The sequence below is a fragment of the Panthera tigris genome, chromosome X, assembly GCF_018350195.1.
Source record: "Panthera tigris isolate Pti1 chromosome X, P.tigris_Pti1_mat1.1, whole genome shotgun sequence".
Taxonomy (NCBI): domain Eukaryota; kingdom Metazoa; phylum Chordata; class Mammalia; order Carnivora; family Felidae; genus Panthera; species Panthera tigris.
Window position 1 is genome coordinate 58,921,582 of NC_056677.1, and position 20,212 is coordinate 58,941,793.

Consider the following 20,212-nt stretch of genomic DNA (forward strand, 5'->3'; position numbering starts at 1 on the left):
CAAATTGCCCACTAAAAAGGTTGTACCAGTTATATTTACACCATCAGTATAGAAAGCGACTGTTTCCCCACATCTTTAATAATCATCTTTTTAATCTTTGCTTATCTGCTACTTTAAAGAAACAGTTTTATTACTAGTAATATTGGGCATGTTTTCATGTATATACTGGCTATTTGTATTTCTTTTATGATTTGCCTGTTCATGTCCTTTTTCCATGTTTCTATTAAGTAGTTTATCTTTTTGTTAATTGACTTTCAAGGGTTCTTTATGTTTCATGAGTATTACCCTTTATCATATGTATGAAAAATACGTTACGTACTTTGTTATTTGTCTTTCAACCTCAAACACAGTTCATTTTTATATAAAAGATTTGTTTAAATTTTCATGTTTTTGAATTTGCCAATTTTTCCTTTTCTGTGTCTTGCAAAGGACAGTTTTCTTCAGCTCAAGATCACAAAAACATTCTCCCATGTTTCCTTTTAATATTTTATAGGTTTATTTATTTTTGCTTAGATTTTTAATCTATTTAGAATTCAGTTTTGCATAAAGTGGAAAGTAGCAGGCCTAAATGAATGATTTTCCTAGATGTATTTATATTCTTTTTTCTCACGTTTTTATTTTAATTCCAGTTAGTTAACATACAGTGTAATATTAGTTTCAGGTGTAGAATTTAGTGATTCATCACTTACATATAACACCTAGTGCTCATCACTACAAGTGCCTTCCTTAGTCCCCATCACCTGTTTAACCCATCCTCCTGCCCACCTCCCTTCTGGTAACCATAGGTTCATTTTGTATAGTTAAGAGTGTGTTTCTTGGTTTTCCTTTCTCCCTGCAACCCTTCCATGTTCATTTGTTTCTAAAATTCCACATATGCATGAGATCATATGGTATTTGTCTTTCTCTAATTTTTCTTAGCATAATACTCTCTAGCCCCAACCATGTCATTGCAAATGGCAAGATTTCATTCTTTTTTTTATGGATGAGTAATAGTCCATTGCATGCATGTATATACACACACACCACTTCCTTATCCATTCAGCAGCTGATGGACATTTGGGCTCTTTTCATAATTTGGCTATTGTTGATAACGTTCTTTTGCCTCTATTTGGATTGTAATCTTTATCATTATTTTAATTATGATGGATCTGTCTTCTCTTATTGTTTTTAGTTTTTAAAAAACCTGGTTATTATTGTATATTTTCTATTCCATATGAAATTTATTTATTTTTTTTAGTTTTTTATCTTGAGAGAGAGTGAGCAACTGGGGGAAGGTCAGAGAGAGAGGGAGAGAAAGAAAATCCCTAGCAGACTCTGTGCTGTCAGTGCAGAGCCTGGGCTCGATCTTAGGAATCATGAGATCATGACCTGAGCTGAAATCAAGAGTCAGAGGCTCAACTAACTCTCAATATTAACTATTTTTATCTAGCAACAGGGTATCTCTCTAGTAATTAAAGTATCTTTTTATGCTCTTCATTAGTTTTATAATTTTCTCATATGATTCTATGCATGTTTCTTATTCAGCTTATTCTTATATGATTTACTTTTCTAGAAAATTTGTTAATTTTATCTAGATTTACAAAATTAAACTTGGTATTCTTTTATAATTTTATTATTTTTATAACTATTTTTCTATTTATGTGAAGCATGGTTAAAAATTATTGGTACACTTTGGAAATTCAGTGGCACAAGATACACTACCATAGCTTGAGAGACATTACATGGCTAAAACAAAGGAAATAAGGGGGAAAAAATCCCATTTCAAACACTGCATTATGTAATTGTACCTGCCCAAATGGACCATTTATAAATATTAGGTCAATAAACTGCTAACATCCATTAAAAGGCAGCTTTATTACTAAAATGCAAGAATTTGAAAGATTGGTATCTAAACAAGAAAAGACAAAAATGAACTGGAATGAAAACCTAGATATCATATCTAAAATCAGGGCTTTTTGTTTGGGCCTTCGTACACTTCTCTCCCTCTACCACATTCTTCTGGAGTTCCAGGCCTCATTCCTTGAGGACCCTGCACACCCACAGGTCTCATACCTCTCTGCCCAAAATGCTTAGTACATATGTTACTTCCCACCATGGAATGACTCACGGTTGCTGGTGGAACTCCAGAATTAGCTTCATAACCTATGCCACCACCACCACCTAGAGGTAGAAATTTCTGGCCTCCTAAAACCATAGGGCTCTGCCATGTTCTTTGCCCTTCTACCATCCATTCTTATGTCTCTTTCTCTTGGATCCCTCTACCCATCTGCTATAACTTTACTCTCTTTGATGTCTCATTTATTCTTCCATCTCACATTGACCAGTCTTCATCTCTTTTCCCTTCTACATCATTCTCTGTTGCCTTACTTGCATTTCTTTGTTTCTTCATTTCTTGATTGTGAAGTTCTTCCATGTGTCTTAATTCCTCCTAGTGTCCCATCAGATTTTCATGCAAAATATTTGCTTGATACTCACGATAGGCTCTTCCATTTCACTTTTCAATTTGTCTTGCATATCTTTCATGTTTTTATTGATTTGTTTCCTTTGATGTTTTTCCATTTTATTCAAGGGCTTCCATTGCTGAAAATATTCATACTCAAATGTGCCATACTAGGCAAAATGAGTAGGGGTTTCTTTCTCATTTTAATACACTGAATTCTTCTGTGTGAGTTCTTCAGGAAGACCATCTTCATCATCTAATTGTTTGGGTGGTTCCACAATGACTGGACAAGGAGTTGTCAGTAAGAAAAACACTCTCACTGCATCTTTCATATGCTATTCTTGCTGCTGGTTTAGAAGCAAATTCAACAATGCCTTTCCCTGCAGGTTTTCTGTGATCATCCACAATTACAACAGCCCTTTCAATAGGACCAAACTGGCAAAAGACTTCTTCCAACAGTTCATTGGAAACATAAGATTAAAATTCTGAATGGAAAAAGCAGCACATATGGCAAAGTGAACTCAAAGCTGGGTTGAAAACTCTCATGGGTTTATCATAAAATTCAGCTTTGGCAATTTTAGCCAATGCTCTAGATTCAAGTTTAATAAGTCTAAATCCTTTCTTTCTCCTGGTTCTCCCTATTTAGTCTTTTGAATTCATCCTCCATGATATCTGTAGATAGATTCCCAGCAAACAACCAACAATGCTGAGGGTAAGTTTTCTCTCCATGCCTCCTCAAGAGAGATAAGTTGGCTTTAAACTCCTCCAAGTGGGATATCTCCTTGCTGCAGCCACCAGGCCTACTGGATGGGGGATCCTGGTGGTGCTGCTGTTGGTAGGATGAGTAGTGCTGCTAGCCTCTCCAGGGCTCTCTGCCACCTCAGTGGGCCGTACATAGGCCCATGTTACCACAGGGCTTAGGCCTGTCTGCACTTCGCCACCTTTGAGGCAGCTTGTGGGTGGAGGCGGTGGATGCCCAGCCTGAGGGAATAGTGATGACCCTGCTGCTTGACAACATGGTTGGGGGCACCCAAGGGAGCACTGAAGTGACAGGTGGCAGGAGGGTGTGGGTGGGGCCCAACCCTGTGGGGGCCCAAGAGGTTGGGAAAGTGGTGAGTAGTGCTAAGCTGGAGGCTGGTGGAGCATTGCCTACTCTGAGAGCTGGGCCAGGTCCCTGAGGCACAGTGGGCTTGGACAAGTCCTCTGGTGGCAGCAGAAGTTGCTGCAGTGATAGTGGCCTCAGTGGTGGCTGCTGCTACTGCTATGGTGGGATTGGGGGCTTGGTGCCACCCTGGTCCAGGCTGGGCTCCAAAGATCTACAGTTCTGACTGAGGCCCAGGCAATGCAGCGGAGAGTGGAAGTTGTGGAGGCCACCGTGGCCACCACTTCCTCTACAACAGTGGAAGCTGCAACTGGTACTGCTATAGTTCTGGAATTGATCACAAGAAATGTCTGTGATCAAGGGGCAGTTGAGGGGGAAGCAGAGAAGATACTCAGGAAATGTGGAAGCCACCTTGCTTTGCACAAGATGTCAGATGACACAGGTCTCTTTTATAATTTTAAAGGTCTTCTCCATTTTTCTTGCTATATCCCCTTTCTCATTCCTAATGTTGTTCTTATTATCTGTTTTCTCTCTTTACTCTGAAGTCTATTTTACCAGATATTAATGTAGCCACTTCTGATTTTTTAAGATTAATTTTACATAGTGTATCTTTTCCCGTTTTAAATTTTCATTTCAATCTACCTATATTTTTATATGAGTGAATTTCATGAAGACAGCATACATGTGGGTTATTTAAAAAATCTACTCTGTCAACCTCAGTCTTTTAATTAGTGTACTTAGGCTATTTACAGTTAATGTAATTAATGATATGGTTAAACCTACTATTTTCATTATTGTTTTCTGTTTGTTCCTCTGTTCTTCATTTCCTTATTTTCTTCTTCCTGGCTTCTTTAAAATTTTTTTTTATTTTATATTTGAGAGAGAGAGAGAAAGAGAAAGAGAGAGATCAGGGGAGGGGCAGAGAGACAGAGACAGAATCTGAAGCAGGCTCCAGACTCTGAGCTGTGATCACAGAACACGATGCGGGGCTCAAACCTATGAACCGTGAGATCATGACCTGAACTGAAGTTAGACGCTTAACCAAGAAGAGGCGCCCCTCTTCTTCTTGGCTTCTAAAATATATAACAAGAATTTCATTTTGATTTATATATACTGTTTTTGACTGTATCTCCTTGTATAGATTTCTTAGTGGTTACTCTAGTTATTACATTACACATACAAAATGGATTATACATATATCACTGATATTAATGTCAACATTTTACTAGTTAGAGTGATGAGTAGAAACCTTACCTCTCTTTCAGCCATTTACCTTTCCCCCATTTATCATGTAAGATAAGATTTTAAGATTTCCTCTACACACTTTGAGAACCACATCAAACTTTAGAAAACTAAAGTTTTCTAACATCTATTGTATTTACCCATATTCTTAATCTTTCCACTGTTTTTTCTTTTTTGATGTTCCAACATTCCATCTTGTATTCCCTTTTCATTTCAAGAACTTCCTTTAAGCCATTCTTTCAGGGCCGATCTCCAGCAGACAAATTTCATTTAGCTTTCCTTCATCTGAGAATATCTTTTACCTGCTTTATTATTGAAGTACAATTTTGCTGGATACAGAATTCTGTTTATAATTTTGAGCACTTGAAAAATGTTGCACCAGTTCCCTCTGTCCAGAGTTTTTAATGAGAAATTTGATGTCATTCTAATTGTTTTTCCCATAGGCAAGGTATCATTTCTCTCATTGCTTTCTAGATTTTTTTTTTCTTTAATTTTCAGGAGTTGATTACTACTCTGTGTTTTGGCATGGGTTTCTTTGGGTTTATCCTGTTTGGGACTTTCTCATCTGTTTGAATCTATAGGTTTATACCTTTTGCAAAATTTTCAGCCATTATTAGTTGGAATATTCTTTTTTTCAGTCCCATACTTTTTCCTCTACTTCTAGGACTCTTATTATGTGAATGGTAGATCTTTTGGTATTAGTCCCACGGGTCCCATAGGCTCTGCTCATAGCTTTTCAGTCTATTTTTTACTCTTGTTCACAATGGGTCATTTCTATACTTCTATCTCCAAGTTCACTCTATCATCTCTATTCTGCTATTGAGCCTATCTAGTGAGTTTTTGACTTCAGTTATTGTAGTTTTCAGTTCTAAACCTTTCATTTGGTTCTTTATATCTTCAATTTCTTTTCTTTTTTAAAGTTTATTTTGAGAGAGAGAGAGAAGTTTATTTAGAGGATTTTTTTAATGTTTATTTTTGAGAGAGGGAAAGAGACAGAGCATGAGCAGGGGAGAGGCAGAGAGAGGGAGTCACAGAATCCAAAGCAGGCTCCAGGCTCCGAGCTGTCAGCATGGAGCCTGATGCGGGGCTTGAACCCACAGATGGTGGGCTGTGAGATCATGACCTGAGCTGACGTTGGACGCTCAACTGACTGAGCCACCAGGTGCCCTGAAAAAGTTTATTTATTTTGAGAGAAAGAGAGAGAGAGAGCAAGTGGGGAGTGGAAGAGAGAGAGAGAGAGAGGGAGAGAGAGAGAATCTCCAACAGCCTCCATGCTGTCAGTATGGAGCCTGACATGGGGCTCGATCCCACAAACTGTGAGATCATGACCTGAGCCAAAATCAAGAGTTGGACACTTACCTGACTGAGCCACCCAGGTGCCCCTATATCTTCAATTTCCTTGCTGAATATTTTGATTTCTTTGCTGAGTCTTCACACCTTCAAATTTCAAGTGTGGTCATAATTTCTTGTTAAAATACTTTTATGATGACTGAATTAAAATCTTTGTCACAATTCCAACATCTTTGTTATCTTGGGATTGGTGCCTGCTGATCAATTTTTCTTATTGAAGTTCAGGTTTTCCTGGATATTGGTATAAGTGATTTCTATTGTATTCTGGAAATATGGGGTATCATCTTAGGAGGCTTTGGATCTTACTGAATCTTCTGATTCAGCAGGCCTTTTCTGACAGTGTGGCAGGGAAGGGAACACTGCCTTGTTACTGCTAGTGGGTATGGAAGGAAGTTCCTCTACTGTTGGGCAGGGATGAAAGTCTGAGCTCCCCACTAGTGCTTCTCAGATACTACCCCTAAGGAAGAAAAAAGGTGCTTCTTTACAGCTATGTGAAGGTAGAAGTCTAGGGTCCCCACTCAGCTTTTGCTTATAGGAGTGGGAATGGGGCTGCAGTTTTTTCTGCGGTGTTTGGCTAGAGTAGAACAGTTACTGTCTGGAAGTGTTCTGTCTGGCTAGGCTGCCCCTCTCCTGTTACTCTGGATAGAAGGAAAAGGGTTTTCTTGGGCTTTAAAAATCTGCACCCATTTGTGTTTCTGGGATAAAAACTTCTCCAGCATCCAGTTGAGAATATACAAGACAGAAGGAAAACCCAGTATATTCACTGCTGTGTCATTTCTCAGGTGCAAAGTCCATAGCCTGTCTCCCTTCTTTTTTCTGACTTTCAGAATTTTCTTAAGCTTGTTTTATAGATAGTGTCCAGGCATTTTTACTGTACTTAGCAGGAGGAATAGGGAGATGTGTATCTACTCCATTTTGTCTGGAAACTAGAACTTTTTTTTCTTTCCAAAATAAAAGTATTTAAGGATATGAAAATTTCCAAATAGGACTCTGGCCAAATCTCTTATGTTTTGATAAGTAGTAGTATCACTTTTTACTTTAGAGCACAATCTAATTTCAGAGTTGGTGTCCTGTTTAATCTAAGAATTATTTGTAAAATTTAACTCTTTCATGGTCAATTTTTTTTACACTTGTATTATTAGTTTTATGTCATATTCTGACAATATCATCTGTATGACTTCTACTTTTTAAAAAATAAACATTCTTTGTGTATTCTCTTTGGGTATAGTTTTATATGTACCCATAAATACAAAAATCAGGTTTGTTAATCTTCCTATATCTTTAATTATTGTTTTATAATCGATCTGTGACATTCTGATAGAGGTATGTTATAGTGCCCCACCATGATTATACAATGGTTTTATCATATTGTCCTTAGTTTTCCTAAATATCTGCTTTATACATTTCACTGATACTATTCAGTAGATAAAAGTTTATAACTGCTATATCATCTTGTTATACTGATCTTGTTATACTGTAACTCTCTTTTTGAGTATAGTTGACACAATGTTACATTAGTGTCATGTGTACAACTTAGTGATTTGGCAAGTTTATACATTATGCTATGTTCACCACAAGTGTAGCTACCATCTGTCCCATTATGTCCCTATTACAATGTCACTGACTGTATTCCTTATGCTATGCCTTTTAGTCACCCCATAACTGGAAGCCTGCATCTCCCTCTCCCCTTTACCTATTTTGTCCAATCTCCCAAGCCCCTCCCCTCTGGCAACCATTAGTTTGTTCTCTGTATTATAGAGAGGGTGTTTGTGATTTTCTGATTTTGCTTTTTGTCTGTGTAACTCTTATCAATATAAATATCCTTCCTGTCCCTTTTACTAACTTGTACCTTGAAGTATATTTACTATTTTTGATATTAATGTTGCCACCATGGATTTCTTTTTGTTAGCTTTACATGATTTATCTTTATATACTCCTTCATTTTCCATTTTTCTATATAATCTGATATTAGGGATATCTTTTGTGAGTAGCATCTAGCTGGATTTTGCTCTTTTATGTAATCTGGAAATCTTTATCTTTAACATTATAATTTAATTAATTCACATTTTAATGTGATCACCAGTACATTCATTATCATTTCACCAGCACAGAATTTTCACTGACAAAAACACACAGCTGTTGGTAATGTAGGCTTTGTGGACTAACAGACCTGCTGGACTCTCTCATAAGCACTGTGACTATGGAAAATGAGTCACCTTCCTCATCTATAAAATGGGGCTATTAATATTACCTACCTGAATAGGATTCTTATAGAGATTTCAAAATAATGCATTGAAAGCACTTAGTTCTGTGCCTAGCATAGAGAAAATGTTCAATAAACATTGCAGTTATTACTCCTATTGTTACTGCTGTTTTTGTTCTGTGACCAAGTACCACCTACCAAAACTTTGTGATTCAAATGCAGATCTTTAATGTTATTCTTCTTCCCAAGCTATGGCTGTGTATCTCACCCCAACTATTGGATATTTCATTTTTGAAATCTTTTATCACCACAAATTCAACATGTCCCTTTACAACTGGCATCTTCCTATGGAATTCCTCTGCTTCTGTCGATGGTAGCATTATTTACCTAGCCTCTAAATCTTGGCATCATCTTGATTCATATCTCATATCTAGTTAGCCAACATCTGACTTACAGGTGTTGTTTAAAATGACTCTTGTATTCTCTCCCACTCTATTGTAATTACCACCAATCCAATGTATCGTCTCATCATCTCATACCTTGATTAGTTTCTTTGATATCAAATTCTCCTCGCTATAATATATACTGTCATCAAATCCATATTCTGTAAACATCACTTTCATCGTGTCACTTCTTGCTCAAAAACTGTTGATAATTTCAGACTTCTGAGAAACTCTAGTTAAGTATCTCTGCTTATTTTCATTGTCTTCATAATCTGGCCCCACATTACTTATCCAGTTTTGTTGATAATTGTACTCTAACACACAAAGCCACTCTATGCATGTTGGCCTCTCTATCACCCACTCACAAGTCAAGCTCAGAGAAAATGGTGGTGTAGGAGGACGCTGGGTTCACCTTGTCCTGCTGACTGCTTAGATTCCACCCACATTGGCCTAAATAACCCAGAAAACTGCCGGAAGACTAGTAGAACAGACTCTCCGGGGCCAAGCATAGACAAGAGGCCCACGGAAGTGGGTACGAAGGGTGGAGAGGCAGTGCATGCTACACGGACTAGTGGGAGGGAGCCAGGGCAGTGGAGGGGCAGCCCACCAGGCGCGGAGGAGCCCCTGAAGTCTGGCTTGCAAAAGTGGAGGGGCCAGACTGCGTGAGTTCTGACAGCCAGCGGGACTTAACATCTGGAATGTTAAAAGTCAACAGCTCTGCTCTCGAAGAGCAGGGAGGACTAGAGGACACCAGGAGGGAGAGTTGTTGAGCCACAGATGGACAGAGCTTGGCAGGGGAACAAAGGCACTGGCAAGAGACATTTCCCTCTCCCAACCCCAGCCAAAATTCCAAATGGAACCAGTTCCCATCACCGATCTTCCTTGCACCACGCAAATGCCCAACACTGTACTTCTGTGGACCCATCCCTCCGTTGGGCCTGCCTCCCTCCCGGTGCTGCAGGGCCCCTCCTGCAGGGGACCACCAAGGGCAAAGCGAGCTAAGCCTTCCCCTTCCATCCCTGTGCACCTTGCGGATCCGCCCTGGCTAATAAGCCATTGGCCAGATCCCATTGAAGCAGCACTGCAAGCCTGGCAGTATGCAAGCAGCCCAGAGAGGGGCCACACCACTCCACAGTGAGTCCTGCCCCTGGGAGAGGGGAAGATAAAGTACACACCAGTCTGACTGTGGCCCCAGCGGTGGGCTGGGGTCAGACATCAGGTCTGACTGCGACCCTGCCCACCAACACAAGTTACTCTGGACAGCACAGGGGAAGTGCCCTGCAGTTTGTAGCTACTGCAGAGACTAACCAAAATGATGAAACGAAGAATTCTTCTCAAAAGAAACTCCAGGAAGTAGTGACAGCTAATGAATTGGTCAAAACCAATTTAAGCAATATAATGGAAGAAGAATTTAGAATAATTGTCGTAAAATTAATCGCAGGGCTTGAAAAAAGTATAGAGGACAGCAGAGAATCTATTGTTATAGAGAACAAAGGACTAAAAAATAGTCATGAGGAATTTAAAAACGCTGTAAGTGAGATGCAAAATAAAATGGGGGTGGCCATAGCACGGATTGAAGAGGCAGAGGAGAGAATAGGTGAATTAGAAGATAAAATTATGGAAAAAGAGGAAGCTGAAAAAAAGAGAGATAAAACAATCTAGGAGTATGAGGGGAGAATTAGAGAACTAAGGGATGCAATCAAACGGAACAATATCCGTATCATAGGAATTCCAGAAGAAGAAGAGAGAGTAGAGAGGAGCCAAGATGGCAGAACAGCATGGAAGCTTTTTGTGTGTCTTGTGTCCATGAAATACAGCCAGACCAACACTAAACCATCCTACACACATAGAAAACTGATTGGAGGATTAACACAACAATCTGCACAACCTGAACCACAGAATTCAACAGGTATGCGGTGCAGGGAGGTAAATTTGGGGAGCAAGAAGCTGTGAAAGGTAGGAAACTGCTTTTATGGGCAGAAAGAGGATGGAGACTCGGGGGGGGGGGGGAATACAGGAAACGCACCCCTCCCCAAAAGCAGCTGGAGAGAAAGTGGAAAATTGGAAACAGCCACAGGGACTAAACTAAAAAGGGAGAAAGGAGAAAGAAGACGGTTTAAATTCCATTAAGACTGTAAACAAGGGGAGCTCAAAGGCTGCAAGTCCACAGCTCGATACCTGGCGGTGCTCTGGTGGGAAGGGCGAATCCCCAGGAACAGAGTGGGGTCTGGGAGGTTCTTGGGCCACACGGGGAAAAACGGTTCCACTGCTGGAAGGACATTTGGTAGAGACTGTTGAAGTCACCTGGTCCCAGCAGACCCCAAAAGGCGGCCACATTCACTGGTGCTGGGGTAAGGTCGTTAAGGGTGAAGCCTGGTGTCAGACGTGCGTTGTGATTTTCCATAAACCCTGAAACGCTGCTGCTACATTGTCTCGCGAACTTTTTCTAGGGTGGGCTGGCACCTGGCTGCAGTCTCGGGGCACCGCCAACAACAGGGTTCAGCGGGCATTCCTGGGTACAGCCGATATTCAGCCATTGCTCGGTGAGACCCTCACCCAGAGGGGCATAACGGGTCAAAGTTGCAGTTCTTCAGAAGTAAGTGGCCAGGGAAAACAGCCACATCTGAGACAAAACTTGGGAGAGAGGTACTGCCTGGGGCCTGGTCATGGAGAGTGAAAAAGCAGGGAGTGGACAAGAGCTGAAGACAGAGGACGGATGCACAATTGCTGATCCAGGAGAACAGACTGGGTAGCTGGTGGCGCCATTATCACTGCTCCTGTGCATGCACATAGGCACCTACAAGCGCCACAACAATCCACCCCAGTAGGCTAGCAGCGCCATCTAGTAGAGAGCGGAGCTGTTACACTGAGCCCCGCCCAACTGGGCCAACTTCGCTCTTCAAGAACACAAGTCTCACCGCCGGCTTAGTTTATGGACAATAAAGAGCTACATAGATTGACTTGTAGGGGAAAATGAAGCAATTTTAGTCCTACTTCAATCTGTTAGCAGGTTCACCTATTCAATTTTCTTTCTTTTTTTCCTTTTTCTCTTTTACAATTCTTTTCTTTTTCTTGAATACAGAAAGAGAAAAAATTCATTTTTACTCTCAATTTTTATTAAAAATACCTTTTTTAATTTTTATTACTATATTCTTTACTTTTGTGTAAATTTTTTTCAAATTCTACTTTACTTCCATCATTTTATTTTAGTCTACTTCAGTGTATTCACCTTTTCAAATTTTCAAATAATTTCCTTTTTTTCTCTTTTTTGTTTCTTTTTCTTAAATGCAGAAAGAGAAAAACTTCATTTGTACTTTCAATTTCTATCAAAAATATTTTTATTTAATTTTTATTACTACATTTTTGCTTCTATGTAATTTTTTCAAATTTTATTTTACTTCCATCATTTTATTTTAGTCTACTACAGTGTATTCACTTTTTCAAATTTTCAAATTATTTCTTTTTTTCCTTTTTTTCTCTTTTTTCTCTTTTTCGTTTCTTTTTTCTTAAATACAGAAAATGAAAAAATTCATATTTATTTTTAATTTTTATTAAAAATATTTTTCTTTAATTTTTTTCTACTATATTCTTTATACTATACTGTAAAGTATAGTATAGTATACTATACTATATTCTTTCTACTATATTCTTTTTGTGTATATTTTTTCAAATTCTATTTTACCCCCAACATCTCATTTCAGTCTACTTCAGTGTATTCATTTTTTCAAATTCTCAAATGATTTCCTTTTTTTTCTCCCCCCCTTTTTTTCTCTAATCTGTCAAACTACTTTCAACACCCAGACCAAAACACACCTAGGATATAGCATTATCTATTCGATTTGTGTGTGTGTGTTCTTAATTTTTAATTTTAATATTTTTTTAATTTTAATTTTTTTAATTTCAAATTTTATATCTCATTAATTCCTTTCCTCCCTTCAAAACGACAAAACGAAGGACTTCACCCCAAAAGAAAGAGCACGAAGAAACGACAGCCAGGGATTTAACCAACACAGATACAAGCAAGATGTCTGAACCAGAATTTAGAATCATGATAATAAGAATACTAGCTGGAGTCAAAAATAGATTAGAATCCCTTATGCAGAGATAAAAGAGGTAAAAAACAACCAGAATGAAATTAAAAATGCTATAACTGAGCTTTAATCATGGATGGATGCAGTGGCGGCATGGATGGGTGCAGCAGTGGCAAGGATGGACGAGGGAGAACAGAGAATCAGTGGTACAGAGGACAAACTTATAGAGAATAACAAAGCAGAAAAAAGAGGGAGATTATGGCAAAACAGCACGATTTAAGAATTAGAGAAATCAGTGACTCATTAAAAAGGAGCAAAATCAGAATCATAGGGGTCCCAGAACAGGAAGAGAGAGAAATAGGGTTAGAAGGGTTATGTGAGCAAATCATGGCAGAAAACTTTCCTAACATGGGGAAAGACACAGACATCAAAATCCAGGGAGCAAAGAAGACCCCCACTAGATTCAACAAAAATCGACCATCAACAAGGCATATCATAGTCAAATTCACAAAATACTCAGGCAAGGAGAGAATCATGAAAGAAAAAAGGGAAAAAAAGTCCCTAACATACAAGGGAAGACAGATCAGGTTTTCAGCAGACCTATCCACAGAAACCTGACAGGCCAGAAAGGAGTGGCAGGATATATTCAGTGTGCTGAATCAGAAAAATATGCAGCCAAGAATTCTTTATCCAGCAAGACTGTCATTCAAAATAGAAGGAGAGATAAAAAGTTTCCCAGAGAAAGAAAAATTAAAGGAGTTTGTGACCACTAAACCAGCCCTGCAAAAAATTTTAAGGGGGACTTTCTAAGGGGAGAAAAGATGAAAAAAAATAAATACCAAAAGCAACAAATATTACAAAGGACCAGAGAACACCACCAGAAACTCCAACTCTACAAACATCATAATGGCAATAAATTGATATCTTTCACTACACACTCTAAATGTAAATGGACTCAGTGCTCCAATCAGAAGACATAGGGTAACAGAATGGATAAGAAAACAAGATCCATCTATACGCTGTTTACAAGGGACCCACTTTAGACCTAAAGACACCTTCGGATTGAAAATAAGGGGATGGAGAACCATCTATCATGCTAATGGTCAACCAAAGAAAGTCGGAGTAGCCATACATATATCAGAAAATCTAGACTTTAAAATAAAGACTCTATCAAGACATGCAGAAGGGCATTATACCATGATCAAGGGGTCTATCCACCAAGAAGACCTAACAATTGTAAACATTTATGCGCCAAATGTGGAGCACCCAAATATGCACATCAATTAATCACAAACATCAAGAAACTCATCGGTAGTAATACCATAATAGTAGGAGACTTCAACACCCCACTCACAGCAATGGACAGACCATCTAATAAAAAAATCAACAAGGAAACAATGGCTTTGAATGATACACAGGACCAGATGGACTTAACAGATACATTCGGAACATTTCATCCTACAGCAGCAGAATATACATTCTTCTCCAGTGCACATGGAACATTCTCTAGAATAAACCATATACTGGGACACAAATCAGCCCTAAGTACAAAAAGATTGAGATCATACCGTGCATATTTTCAGACCACAACACTACGAAACTCTAAATCAACCACAAGAAAAAATGTGGAAAGGTAACAAATACCTGGAGACTGAAGAACATCCTAGTAAAGAATGAAAGGGCTAACCAAGCAGTTAAAGAGGAAATTAAGAAGTATATGGAAGCTAATCAAAATGATAACACCACAACCCAAATTCTGGGACACAGCAAAGGCAGTCATAAGAGGAAACTGTATAGCAATCCAGGCCTTTCTAAAGAAGGAAGAAAGATCTCAGATACACAACCTAAACTTACACCTTAAGGAGCTGTAAAAAGAACAGCAAATAAAACCCAAAACCAGCAGAAGACAGGAAATAATAAATATTAGAGCAGAAATTAATGCTATCAAAACCAAAAAAACAGTAGAAAAGATCAATGAAACCAGATGCTGGTTCTTTGAAAGAATTAACAAAATTAATAAACCACTAGCCAGTTTGATCAAAAAGAAAAAGGAAAGGACCCAAATAAATAAAATCAAGAATGAAAGAGGAGAGATCACAACCAACACAACAGAAATAACAACAATAATAAGAGAATATTATGAGCAATTATATGCCAATAAAATGGGTAATCTGGAAGAAATGGACAAATTCCTAGAAACATATATGCTACCAAAACTGAAACAGGAAGAAATAGAAAATTTGATCAGACCCATAATCAGTAAGGAAATCAAATTAATAATCAAAAATCTCCCAAAAAACAAGAGTCCAGTGCCAGATGGATTTCCAGGGGGAATTCTACCAAACATTCAAGGAAGAGTTAACACCTATTCTCTTCAAACTGTTCCAAAAAATAGAAATGGAAGGAAAACTTCCAAACTCTTTCTATGAAGCCAGCATTACCTTGATTCCAAAACCAGACAGAGACCCCATTAAAAAGGAGAACTATAGACCAATTTCCCTGATGAACATGGATGCAAAAATCCTCAACAAGATATTGGCCAACTGAATCCAAAAATACATTAAAAAAATTATTCACCATGACTAAGCGGGATATATACCTGGGATGCAGGGCTGGTTCAATATCTGCAAAAACAATTAACGTGATTCATCACATCAATAAAAGAAAGGACAAGAACCGTATGATCCTCTCAATAGATGCAGAGAAAGCATTTGAAAAAATCCAGCATCCTTTCTTGATAAAAACCGTCAAGAAAGTAGGGATAGAAGGAGCATACCTCGAGATAATAAAAGCCATATGTGAATGACCCAACGCTAATATCATCCTCCATGGGGAAAAACTGAGAGCTTTCCCCCTAAGGTCAGGAATAAGACAGGGATGTCCACTCTCACCACTGTTATTCAACATAGTATTGGAAGTCTTAGCCTCTGCAATCAGACAACACAAAGAAATAAAAGACATCCAAATCAGCCAGAAGGAGGTCAAACTTTCACTCTTCGCAGACGACATGATACTCTATATGGAAAACCCAAAAGATTCCACCAAAAAACTGCTAGAATTGATTCATGAATTCAGCAAAGCTGCAGGATATAAAATCAATGCACAGAAATCGGTCGTATTCCTATATACCAACAATGAAGTGACAGAAAGAAAAATCAAGTAATTGATCCCATTTACAGTTGCAAAAAAAACCATAAAATACCTAGGAATAAATCTAACCAAAGAGGTGAAAAATCTATACACTGAAAACGATAGAAAGCTTATGAACATAATTGAAGAAGACACACACAAAAAAATGGAAAAAGATTCCATGCTCCTGGATAGGAAGAACAAATATTGTTAAAATGTTGATGCTACCCAAAGCAATCTACATATTCAATGCAATCCCTATCAAAGTAACACCAGCATTCTTCACAGAGCTAGAACAAATAATCCTAAAATTTGTATGGAATGAGAAAAGACCCCGAATAGCCAAAACAATCTTGAAAAAGAAAACCAAAGCAGGACACATCATATCCAAGACTTCAAGCTATACTACAAAGCTGTAATCATCAAGACAGTATGGCACTGGCACAAGAACAGACACTCAGATCAATGGAACAGAATAGAGAACCCACAAATGTATGGCCAACTAATCTCTGACAAAGCAGAAAAGAATATCATTGGAATAAAGACAGTCCCTTCAGCAAGTGGTGCTGGGAAAGCTGGACAGAGACATGCAGAAGAAAGAATTTGACCACTTTCTTACACCATACACAAAAACAAACTCAAAATGGATGAAAGACCTCAATGTAAGATAGGAAGTCATCAAAATCCTCAAGGAGAAAGCAGGCAAAAACCTCTTTGATCTTGCCCGCAGCAACTTCTTACTCAACACGTCTCTGGAGGCAAGGGAAACAAAAACAAAAATGAACTACTGGGACCTCATCAAAATAAAAAGCTTCTGCACAGTGAAGGACACACTCAGCAAAACTAAAAGGCAACCGACAGAATGGGAGAACATATTTGCAAATGACATATCAGATAAAGGGTTAGTATCCAAAATCTATGAAGAACTTATCAAACTTAACACCCAAAAAACAAATAATCCAGTGAAGAAATAGGCAAAAGACATGAATAGACACTTCTCCAAAGAAGACATCAAGATGGCCAATTGACACATGAAAAAATGCTCACCATCACTCATCATCAGGGAAATACAAATCAAAACCAAAATGAGATACCACCTTACACCTGTCAGAATGGCTAACTTTAACTCCTCAGGCAACAACAGATGGTGGCGGGGATGCGGAGAAAGAGGATCTCTTTTGCATTGTTGGTGGGAAGGCAAGCTAGTGCAGCCACTCTGGAAAACAGTATGGAGGTTTCTCAAAAACTAAAAATAGAACTACCCTATGACCCAGCAATTGCACTACTAGGCATTTATCCATGGGATACAGGTGTGCTGTTTTGAAGGGACACATGCATCCCCATGTTTACAGTAGCACTATCAACAATAGCCAAAGTATGGAAAGAGCCCAGATGTCCATCGATAGACGAATGGATAAAGAAGATGTGGTATATATATACAATGGAGTATTACTCGGCAATCAAAAACAATGAAACCTTGCCATTTGCAACTCTGTGGATGGGACTGGAGGGTATTGTGCTAAGTGAAATTAGTCAGATAGAGAAAGACAAAAATCAAATGACTTTACTCATATGAGAACTTTAAGACACAGAACAGATGAACATAAGGGAAGGGAAACAAAAATAATATAAAAACAGGGAGGGGGACAAAACAGAAGAGACTCATATATGGAGAACAAACTGAGGATTGCTGGAGGGGTTGTGGGTGGGGGGATCAGCTAAATGGGTAAGGGTCATTAAGGAAACTACTGAAATCACTGTTTCACTATATGCTAACTAATTTGGATGGAAATTTTAACAAATAAAAAATAAAATTAAAAAAAATAAGAGAGAAAGGGGCTGAAGGTGTACTTGAACAAATCATAGCTGAGAACTTCCCTGATCTGGGGAAGGAAAAAGGCATTGAAATCCAAAAGGCACAGAGATCTCCCTTCAGAAGTAACTTGAATTGATCTTCTGCATGATACATCATAGTGAAACTGGCAAAATAAAAGTATAAAGAGAAAATTCTGAGAGCAGCTAGGGATAAACAGGCTCTAGCTTACAAAGGGAGACCCATAAGGGTAGTGGCAGACCTATCTACTGAAACTTGGCAGTCCAGAAAGGAATGGCAGGAAATCTTCAATGTGATGAACAGAAAAAAAAATATGCAGCCAAGAATCCTTTATCAGGCAAGTCTGTCATTCAGAATAGAAAGAGAGATAAAGGTTTTCCCAAGGAAACAAATACTGAAGGAATTTATCACCACTCAACCATCCGTACAAGAGATCCTAAGGGGGATTCTGTGAGTGAAATGTTGCAAGGACCACAAAGAACCAGAGACACCACTACAAGCATGAAACCTACAGACATCACAATAATCCTAAACCCATATCTTCCAATAATAACACTGAATGTAAATGGACTAAATGCTCCAACCAAAAGACATAGGGCATCAGAATGGATAAAAAAACAAGACCCATCTATTTTCTGTCTACAAGAGACTCATTTAGACTTGAGGACATCTTCAGATTGAAAGTGAGGGGATGGAGAACTATCTATCATGCTACTGGAAGTCAAAAGAAAGCTGCAGTAGCCATACTTATACCAGACAAACTAGACTTTAAATTAAAGACTATAAAAAGAGATGAAGAAGGGCATTATGTAATAATTATAGGTCTATCCATCAGGAAGAGCTAAGAATTATAAATGTCTATGCGCCAAATACGGGAGCCTCCAAATATATAAAACAATTAATCACAAACATAAGCAGCCATATTGATAAGAATGTGGTAATTTCAGGGGACTTTAATACTCCTCTTACAACAATGGATAGATCATCTAGACAGAGAATCAATAAGGAAACAAGGGCCCTGAATGATACATTAGATCAGATGGACATGACATATATATTTAGAACTCTGCATCCCAAAGCAACAGAATATACTTTCTTCTTGAGTGCACATGGAACATTCTCCAAGATAGATCACACACGGGGTCACAAAATAGCCCTTTCATATAAAAGAATTGAGATCATACCATGCAAACTTTCAGACCACAATGCTATGAAGCTTGAAATCAACCACAGGAAAAAGTCGGGAAAACCTCCAAAAGCATGGAGGTTAAAGAACACCCTACTAAAGAATGAATGGGTCAACCAGGCAATTAGAGAAGAAATTAAAAAATATATGGAAATAATTGAAAATGAAAAGAACATTGCAAACACTTTGGGAGGCAGCAAAGGCAGTCCTGAGAGGAAAATAAATTGCAATCCAGGCCTATCTCAAGAAACAAGAAAAATCCCAAATACAAAATCTAACAGCACACCTAAAGGAACTAGAAGCATAACAGCAAAGACACCCCAAACCCAGCAGAAGAAGAGAAATAATAAAGATCAGAGAAGAAATAAACAATATAGAATCTAAAAAAATGGTAGAGCAGATCAATGAAACCAAGAGTTGGTTTTTTGAAAAAATAAACAAAACTGATAAACCTCTAGCCAGGCTTCTCAAAAAGAAAAGGGAGATGACCCAAATAGATAAAATCATGAATGCAAATGGATTTATTACAACCAATCCCTCAGAGATACAAGCAATTATCAGTGAATACTATGAAAAATTATATGCCAACAAACTGGACAACCTGGAAGAAATGGACAAATTCCTAAACACCCACACACTTCCAAAACTCAAACAGGAAGAAATAGAAAACTGGAACAGACCCATAAGCAGCGAAGAAATTGAATCAGTTATCAAAAATCTCCCAACAGATAAGAGTCCAGGACCAGATTGCTTCCCTGGGAAATTCTACCAGACATTGAAAGCAGAGATAATACCTATCCTTCTCAAGCTGTTCCAAAAAATAGAAAGGGAAGGAAAACTTCCAGACTCATTCTATGAAGCCAGCATTCCTCTGGTTCCCAAACCAGAGAGCCAGCAAAAAAAAACCAACCAAACAAAAAAAAAAGAACTACAGGCCAATATCTCTGATTAATATGGATGCAAAAATTCTCAACAAGATACTGGCATATCAAATTCAACAGCATATAAAAAGAATTATTCACCATGATCAAGTGGGATTCATTCCTGGGCTGCAGGGCTGGTTCAACATTTGCAAATCAATCAATGTGATACATCACATTAATAAAAGAAAAGAACCATATGATCCTGCTAATTGATGCAGAAAAAGCATTTGATAAAATTTAGCATCCTCTCTTAATAAAAACCCTCAATAAAGTTGGGACTGAAGGAACATACTTAAACATCATAAAAGCCATTTATGGAAAGCCCACAG

At 38.3% G+C, this 20,212-nt stretch overlaps 1 protein-coding gene and 1 pseudogene across 4 annotated transcripts in view; both read right to left on the reverse strand.

Annotated features, from left to right (window-relative positions):
• The window catches only part of PHKA1 (phosphorylase kinase regulatory subunit alpha 1), a 159,843-nt gene that overhangs the window by 40,203 nt on the left and 99,428 nt on the right, over window positions 1-20,212 (reverse strand). The window lies entirely within an intron of this gene.
• On the reverse strand, window positions 1,946-8,960 carry LOC102959974 (annotated as a pseudogene).